Source organism: Corapipo altera, unplaced genomic scaffold (assembly GCF_003945725.1).
Source record: "Corapipo altera isolate COAL_440 unplaced genomic scaffold, ASM394572v1 70, whole genome shotgun sequence".
Classification (NCBI taxonomy): Eukaryota; Metazoa; Chordata; class Aves; order Passeriformes; family Pipridae; genus Corapipo; species Corapipo altera.
The window spans coordinates 4,773,029-4,782,043 of NW_020884911.1; the positions used below are offsets into that span (position 1 = coordinate 4,773,029).

Below are 9,015 nucleotides of genomic sequence, written 5' to 3' on the forward strand. Positions count from 1 at the left end.
TAAAAATAGCCTTGCCTGTGCTTTCCCAAACCATTTCCACTTCAGCTATTCCAAACTACCCATTGTCCTTTTCCAGCATGGTGAAAATGTGGCCATCTTCCCTTTTCATTTTGGCTGTATTGATCTGCTGAGTCACTTTGTCATTCTCTCAGAGCCCACACCAGTTTCAGACATAACCCATCATTGCCCCCTGTATTTTATCCTGTTAGATCTTTCCTCCTCCTTTCAACTCCTGTGCTCTCCCCAACACATCTGTTTAATTTCTTTCTCCCCTAATGGTTGTCCAGAATCATGAATGTCCTCATATTCCAGCATGATGTGTGTATTCCCACCTTGCCAGGGAGAGAAGAGAAAGCTGCTTATCTTCCTGCCTACGTGAGCATGTTCCTGCCTCAGTCTGAGGACAAAGCTGTCCTCTGCTCTGCTATGTGTGTCCCTTCCCACCTCAGCATAAGGTGACAGTAAAGAACAGTGATGAGGAAGAGGAGGCTTGATCAGCTCCCTCTCTTGTTTCCTGCTGCTCAACACTGAATTGCATCTTGGTGTTAGGAATTTGGAGAAAGTGACTCCCCTGACTCTGGTGTCTCCAGTTGGCCCAGAAAAATCTGGATAAATTGAATCTCTGAGCAAGCTGTAAATCCTGCTGTTTATTATGAGATGTCAGAGAAGTGTTCCAAATGGGCTGTGCATGCCAGCATGCCATACCAAGCACTCCTGACTGGCAGACTGGCTCTCCTTTTTGTCTCTGTGCTGGACAAATAGGTTACATACCAACACTTTTATTTTTATCCCTTTTGGAATACTGTGTCAAATCATCCACTTGGAGCAATACAAAAAATCGAGATGCCTTTCTTCCAGAAATTTTCATATGTATATATCATGAATAGTTGAACAAGCCAAAATGCATCCAGGGTGAAGATCAGGAGACGCTGCTGGCTTGGAGCACTCTCCCACCCCTCTCTTTAGTAGCTGGCATGCCTAGTTTTACCCCATTTCTCAAACAAGTGATACATTAATATTCAAAATGATATTTTAGGGGTGTTGTTCTCAAATGATGTAAACAACTGAATACCTCAGTAATGACTATATTAGCACTCTGAGCTGTTTTATCAGATAAACTTCCTCAGAAGTCTCACACAGTCTCCTTTTACCCCACAGAGACAACAGCTGCCAATTCGATAACAACTGCTGTGACAGGAAACATTGCACAATGTCAAGAGAGTTGTTTTAATATTTGATTAGTAGAAATGAATATGCAGATTGCATGGTTTCTCTGAGGCAGGGATTAGTGAAAGAGACTGTGATGCCATGTTTTATACATTCCCGTCTCCTCTTTGTGGTTAACTATGAACTTACCAGCTAAAGGATTGGTGATATTCTTTATCTTTGGTCCCATTACCTGCATTGTTTTTCTATTTCTTATTTTTATTCTATCTCCATTGCTTTTAAAGCTTCATGGCAGTGACACAACAACCATTTAAAAAGAAATGTGGCTGAAACAAATTGACAAGAAATGCTTATTCTGCCACCTACCTACCATAATGAAGTAATAATAATAACCAAAAGTTCAGAACCAGTTGCTTTTCCTCTTGCATCTCTATGAAAATAAAGCTAACCTGGTATATCTCAAACAAGGCTGTCCATATTTGTCCTGCTGGAAAGAGAGCCTCTGGATTTCCAAATTATAGGCAGCATTTTATTTTTAGCCTTGCTTAGTTATGATACATTGTGTTTGGAATTGGGGCAATCTCATCTTCAGCAAAATGCCCAGTTCGTTAAAGAGTTAATACTGGATGTTATTGGTGATTTCAGGTGTGCTTAGCATCACTAGGTCTGTAATTAAGACAAGTCTTGGTAGCCTCATTCTTCAGAGGGAAGAAAAGGAAAACAGAGAACATCGAAGTGTCAATCCAGGACTCCAGAGCAGTCTGGCTCACCACCAGCTGCAACCCAGCTCCCTTGACTCCTATTTACCCCACAGGGGAGGTGTTTTTCCTGAAAAGTTGGTGATGAATGTTGTTTTTGCATTCAACAGGCAGAGTGTCTGGGATGACGAAAATAGACAAGGGGAGCCAGACAGTCCTTCTTCTTCTTATTATTATTATTTCCCCCCCATCCATTAAATGCCATTCAGATTCACAGATCTGTGTTCTGCATAGGAGTGCTGGAGTGCACACCATGAGCACCACGTGCTTTCTTTTCCTGATACTGACTGGGAGATACCAGAGTGTTCATTAAAGACAATTAGTATATTATGTTTCTTTATGTTTTTTTTCTGAGATGTGAACCTGAAATCTTGGAAGAAAAAATAAAATGGAGCCAAGGCAACTAAAAGCTCCAATGGGAGCAGTTTGCCCCAGCCACACATCGCTAGGGCAGCTCACAGCTGCTCTGCTGCTGTGCTCAGGTCTGTCACAGAACTGGGGAAGGAAGAAAGGCTGCACCTAGAAATCTCTCCTACTCAGGGTTTGCATTTACTGCAGCCGCTGGGGCTGGCTGATCAGAAGGGTGGTGGATAATTTCCATTCCAACCGGCTGATAATGCCCTGCCTGCATTCCCCTACCTTTGAGACTTGATTCAGGGGAATTAAAGAGTGATGAAAAGAGAGACAGGCTGTCGGGTGTGAGGAAGGAAGGAAGGAAGGAAGGAATGTACTGATCCAGTGCAGATACCACATCTATGTTTCTTGCTTTTCATTCCATATTATCTTCTGCAGTTTAAAGAAGGGTATGCAAAACCTGCTATCTCTAGGGCGTAAGGTGGGTGCTGAGATGGAATCTGAGCAGCATTGTGACTTCTGAGATAGATACAAAAATTTTCTAACCAGTGCTATGGGTTAAATTGCACAGTGACGATCTTGCCCAAAAGGTATAAACTCTCCCTCCTCTGTATTTTCATGGTAACTGTGGTTTGTAGGCTTTATCCAGGTACCAAGAAATTTGTAATTAGTTTAAACTTTCAACAAATACCTACTTTTAACTCACTGCCAGCTCTCAAAGAGCGAACACAGCTTTATGACACGAATGTATTTTAGAACACTGGAATAATTGCCAAAGATCACCTTAGCTTTGTCTGAAATTTTAACCCAGCAACGTGGGTCACACTTGTTTTCTCAGAAATCATCTAGAAAACCAGCAAATTATAATGTCACTTTCCTAATTTTAGATTTTAAAGTAACATCTATGTTCTTCACAGCTTATTAGTTTTTAAAATATCTGTATATTTTGAACTTGTATGAAGTCGTGTCCAAAGTTTATTAAAGTTTGGTTTGAACTAAAGTACCTGACCATAGGAGGGATTATTTCAAACACACAGGGATTTAGAAGTTATTACAAAAATATGAACTTGACCTTTCATTACATTTTATTAATACAAGGTCTGAGTCTGTGTCAGTGTTTGGAAACAGACAACTGTGTCCTCAGGATGTGGTTGTGGAGCAGCTGATATTTCTAGTTTGTTTTATTTTTGTTAGAGGTACTAGTTTGTGTTCTTTCCAAAACTTTCCCTTGCCCTTAAAAATGAAAGGCTGCTGATATTAATCTAGTTTGGAAGTTTGTTTTCCCTTTTCCATGATACTTGTAGTTAATAATTTGGTCTTAGAATCTTGCAGTTGTTGTATGTCCATGGATCCATGAACTCTTGAGTTCATAATAGGAGCAATGCTCACTTAAAATTATTTGGTGTTTATCTGTGCACCCACCTAAATTCTTAGGATTTTAATTTCAAACATTTATTTATGTCTTCCTATGACATTAAAGTACAGAAATCACTTCTGCTCAAGATCTATTAGAGCACAAAGCTCCAGAATGAAGATGAAAAGGAGAAACTAGAGTTCTAAAGGTAAAAATTGCCCATGATTTTAATTCAGATAATTGACACAAATACTTCATACAGGCATACCTAAAAGGGAGAAACACTACTCATTGACTTAAAAGATGTGTCATCTGTCAGCTGAAGATTAAACAACAGCAGAAACTATGTATGGTATTAACTGCCCAAAGAGCATATTGAAGACTCTCTTGATTTAATAAATCTGACAAGCCCCTTTTCTTTAGGGTTCATGGCTGTAATGATACAAGGTGTCAGATTTTACAAAATTTTAAATAGAGAATTTGGGCTTAAGTAAATCAGAAAATACTTGAAATGTTTTGCAAGCACTACATGTTTGTTTATTTGTTTTATTACTACAATTTATTATCCCATGAGGTAACCTTTGTTTTAACACTGACTTCCATTGAAAGCCACGGAGTGAAGTAATTAAACTTAATAAAAGTCACTGCTGGTTAAGTCAAGATACATTGTATACATAGATCATATGCTATAGCAATTCAGAAAAGATCTTGACAACTATTAACACAAACCATTGCTTTCATCAAAGTCCAATTTGTTCTCTATTACTGCCTGGGGAGGAGATGGCTTCCAGGAAATGGGACGCTTGACATTATACTAAATAAATTGTAAACACCTCTAACACTTCTGCTTAGCCAAAGATAAAACTGTAGCATCATTCACATTGCTAGACAACTTAATTTTTTTTATATGGTTAGTGTTTACTATTGGAAACAGGGAAAGTTCTAGAGAAAGGTTCTTCATCATGTGCTCATGTTATGAAATGAAGTTCATTTGACAAGCCAGAAGCACGAAGTTGCTGTTAGATGGATAGTGAATAATACGTGTAAATGAAAATAAATTTTCATTTATTGTGTCTTTTGATGAGTCAGGTTGCTAAATTCCCTGACAGCATTATGAGATTCTGAAATCATCCCTCGGGAAGATCAGTGCCCTTCCCCTGAAACCATCCCTTAGGAAGATTTGTGCCTTTGGCCTTTGCCGCTACAAAATTGAAAACGTGAGCACCGGGTTTTCTATCCTGAGAAGGGAAGAACAACAGTAAAAGCAACGTTACTTATTGGGTAAAGTTTATAGTTTAGTATGCATTAGGGACCAGGTGTTGGGTCGGAACCACCCTGTGAGGGCCGGTCCGGCCCTGCGGTCGCTGCGGTGCTGCCGTGTCCCTCACGGCAGCCCCTGGAGCCCACACGGGGCAGCCCCGGGGGAAAACTTCCCCCGCTCCCCAGCTCCTGGAGCCACTCAGCAGCCTCAGCCCGGCAGGGACAGCGGGAACACCGCCCCCTGCCCTGCCCTGGAGCCCCGGAGCGGCCGCTGGGTCACGGGGGGGCCTGGGGGGTGTCCGCGGGCACCGGAGCGGCTCAAACCGAAGGCGTGTGCTCCCCACGCGGGGCCGGCCCTGCCGTCGGGACACTGAGAGCTGCTCTGCCACCAGGTGCCAGCGGGAGCTGGATGACCTGTCTGCCCTCCTTCTCCTCCTTCTCTCTGCCTGTGCCTCTGCTTCTCTTTCTCTGCTCCCTTCTTGATGTTCCGGGTAGGGTAAAGCCGGAGGGATTGGATTTTGGCTGAGTGTTGTGGATCAGTATGTGCTGGGTGGGTTCAGTGGTGGAATGCTTTGTCTGGATTGTGTGGTGCCCTTCGGAACTTTTGCCAAGTTCCCTTATATTTTCTCCCCTAAATTATCAGTAAAAGTGCCTCTTGGGAACAAGTGTGTGGCTTATTCTCTTGAGCTATCTCAAGATATTAAATAACCCTATTATATATATTTTAAAGTAAAACTCCTGGCTGAACCCGTGAGCTTGCAGCCCTGGGGCCAGAGTGTTACAGTGCTGCCCTCCAAAAAAAAAAAAAAAAAGGATGGGTGGTAAATGCTCATGGCAGATAATGAGATGTTTTGAATGAATGGGAAGGCTGGGGAGATCTGTAGACATTAACAAACTGCCTTAGGACAGAAAGAAAGACTCGTAAGGAAGCTGGGAGGTCATGCTTGAGTCCTGTGTTTTATCCTAGGAATTCCATCTGTTGGAAATCAATGGCTGTGATCTGAGGTGGTGACTGGAGCACAGTTCAGACCTGGAGGCAGGACCATCTCATTTCAGCGGTTGTTGTTTTCTGTGGTCAGCACCAGATACACTCATTTCTTAGCCTGGAGCAGGGCTTTGGAGGGGCAGCCTCACTGAACTTGTGTGAAAAGCTGAAGAAGAGGTTGGTTTAGAACAGGCCACTCCTTGTTTTGCTCTAACCCCTCAGCTGCCCCTGCATGCCAGTGCATTCCAGCAATTAAAACGAAATGGAAAAGAAGACAGCATGGAAATTGAGAACCTTACTAGACATACATGTTGAGGCGCCTGAGCTCTGTTGTCTGTCTTTTGTTGTTCCTGGACCTTGTTTTGAGGAGAGCTCTTTGAAGTTGCTTGTATTAGCTGTGGGAATAATGTCTTTAAAAATAACCTGCTGAAAAATCACTCTTTTTAAAAAAGGAAAAAAAAAAAGAAGAAACCCAACAAACTTTGACTGCAGAAGAGCCTGGAGAGCTGTGAAATCTTGGAATTACTTTACAGTGTAGTGTGGATACTGCAGAAATTCAGCAGTGTGGCTCTCCCTTTTACTTTTTACATAGGATTCATGCTGTAGTGGCTTTTATCTTCTTAAAACTTACTCTGAATTTTAATTGAAACCAAGGTTTTGTGTTTAAGAAACAAACACCCTGTCTCTGCATTTTGCATTCAGTAATAATGGTACATTGTGACCAAATACATTTGACATTGAGGAGTAAATGTATGAAGATCTGACTTTCATCCTGTAAATCTCTAGAAACAATTCTAATATCTGAGTATGAAAGTACTACAGAGCACTGTTAAAAAATGAAGGGGGCATTTTTTTAAGTATTTCAGTGCTGCACTGCCTGTTTAGCCATGGATAGCTGGTTCCTCACTCTAGTCCACAACTCTCCATGTAGACTAGCTGGACTGGGATGAACTCCATAAAAAAAAACCAAACCCAAAATATAGAGAAGTCTGCTGTTGTAGATCTGTTTGTCTTTTTTTTCCTGAAGAATCTTGTTTACTGAAGAGGAGTGGTGGTAAAGGATAAATGTACTTCAAGAGGGAGGAGGAGTGGGAAACACATTAGTTTATTTTTTAAAAGATCGCTTCCTTGTATGTGTGAGAAAAACATATATTCCTGGGCAAGATTACTGAACTCAGCCTCAGCACAGCGTTGTGTGAGTGCTGCACTTCACCCTTGGAACCCACACAGACTGTAAGTGGTGCAGGCTCAGGGTGTGTGATTCAAGCAGGTAGGTGGTAAAATGGCAAACACAGAGCGTGAAGCCTTCTCACTCAGCAAATAGGGATTCATTCCAGAGGCAAAAATAATAATTACTAAAAAAAAAAAAAATTACAAGTCCTGTTATGATATTTGAGGCTCAGGAAACTGCGGAAGTTGTGAGTTTGTGTGTTTGAGACCCGGGGGGGGAATTGGTTCTAAGGAATACTGCTGTCCTTTCCAACAGAGTCTCAACATTGGCAGGATGTTTATAGGATCTAAGGAATATCCTATCCATCATGCTAGCCAGCCCTGTGGGTTAGTTTAGAATATCACCTCTTTCCCCAAACATTTGTCTACTTTGTATTAACAGAATCCTTTCCTCCTCCTGTTCAGCCACACCTTGTCCTTCTTTTGGTCAAAGAATGAAAAAACCCAGGATTTATATTCTCCACATCCCAGATTTAGTGTAGTACAGCCAAGCTTACAAAAGAGGAGGACTATTGTGTTAAATAATGCTGTTCTGGATATGGTTAATTTTGTGTCCTCACTCTTTGGGTACTCCAGGTGAATCAAAAGATGCTTTTTGTCATGTGATCCAAATCATGTCTTCAGGCATAAATCAGTGGGGAAAGAAAGGGAGATAGCTCAAAGGGCATTTGACTACTGAATTTCACCTGCTTCTCCCCTGTAGTCATTGATTAAGTGCTGAGGTGTATTTTTTGTGAGTGTTCTTTCTGCTTTTGTGAATGGTATGTATTCAGAGACATTGTTATACTTTAAGAATGCTTAAATCAGTGAGAAGGTTTTGATTTTAAAGGCTGTTTGAAAGTTTTCCGATTAAAATTTTGCTGTCTTTAAATTTAGTTCCTTAACCTTCTATCTCTCCCAGTTGAATCTTCACACATTTCATAGTTATTAAATTTCACTAAAGAGAGTAATTCTTGCAGTTCTCGTCATAGTAGGCTATGTACATGTGTGTATTTGCAACCATATGAATGTTAGAGTGTCATGTTTGTTTGGGTTTGTTAGTTTGGATAGCTTTTTGCCTTTCACTGTCTTTGAACTGCTTAAAAATTGATGAAGATTAACAGAGGTCCAAAGAGTGACGGGGGAGTATTTTGTGTTTTATTTTGATGTTCTTAAAAGCTAAGAGGGCTATGGAAAAATGGATTTTTGAGTGGAGTGTAAGAAATGTGAGAGACCGAAAAGAGCTTTTTAAGAGGCACAGAGAATTTTCTTCACCTTCTGCACAGCTGCCAAAGCATAGGGCTTAAAAATGTTGTTTGTTACAGTTCCTCTGCCTCCTTGCTCTGTGTACTCAAGTCTTTCCCTCACACCTCATCTGTCTCAGTTCATCTGTAAACTGTAGTGACCTGTGAGAGCAGAGCTAGAGCAGGGGGTTGCTGAGATGGTAAATAACAACGAGCTCCAGTCCCTGAGACAGAACTTGATTGCTTGATAAATTATGAGCAATCAGGCGTGTTTTCTTGCAGCTAAATGCAAGGTTATGCAAATGAGAGGAAAGGCTGTAATTCTGGTTTGTGTGACAGAGAGTTGTGCTGGGTTACTGTGTCCTGGTCCAGGCCCCTTCCTTCAGAAAGGCGGCTGGAAATGTGGGAAGGGCTCAGCCTGGCTCCGAGGTTTGAAAAATGCGCATTGCAGCAGAAACCGAGGAGCTCCATCTATTTAATTTATCAGCAATGAAGTAACAAGTTCATCATACTGCGTGAGTACCCAGACAAAAGAGGAGATACCTGTAAAGGAGGGATTTTAAAGAGCTCTATTTCTGTGACTGGACGATGCACTCGGCCAAGTTCAAATTGGTAACGAAGTACATGTGTGTGGTGCTAAGGTAATTAGTTTTCCTAATGAAGTACATGTGTGTGGTGTTAAGG

General features: G+C 41.4%; 1 protein-coding gene across 7 annotated transcripts in view; it reads left to right on the forward strand.

The window, feature by feature from the left end:
- Nucleotides 1-9,015, forward strand: part of PLCB4 (phospholipase C beta 4) — a 188,133-nt gene that overhangs the window by 92,002 nt on the left and 87,116 nt on the right. The window contains exon 1 of one of the 7 annotated variants that reach the window (XM_027653847.1): nucleotides 5,212-5,285. The exons of the other annotated variants lie outside the window; for them this stretch is intronic. The gene's annotated coding sequence lies outside the window, so the exon portion shown is untranslated. Of the gene's footprint in view, nucleotides 1-5,211; nucleotides 5,286-9,015 lie in introns of those variants that run through there. 7 annotated transcript variants of the gene reach the window in all.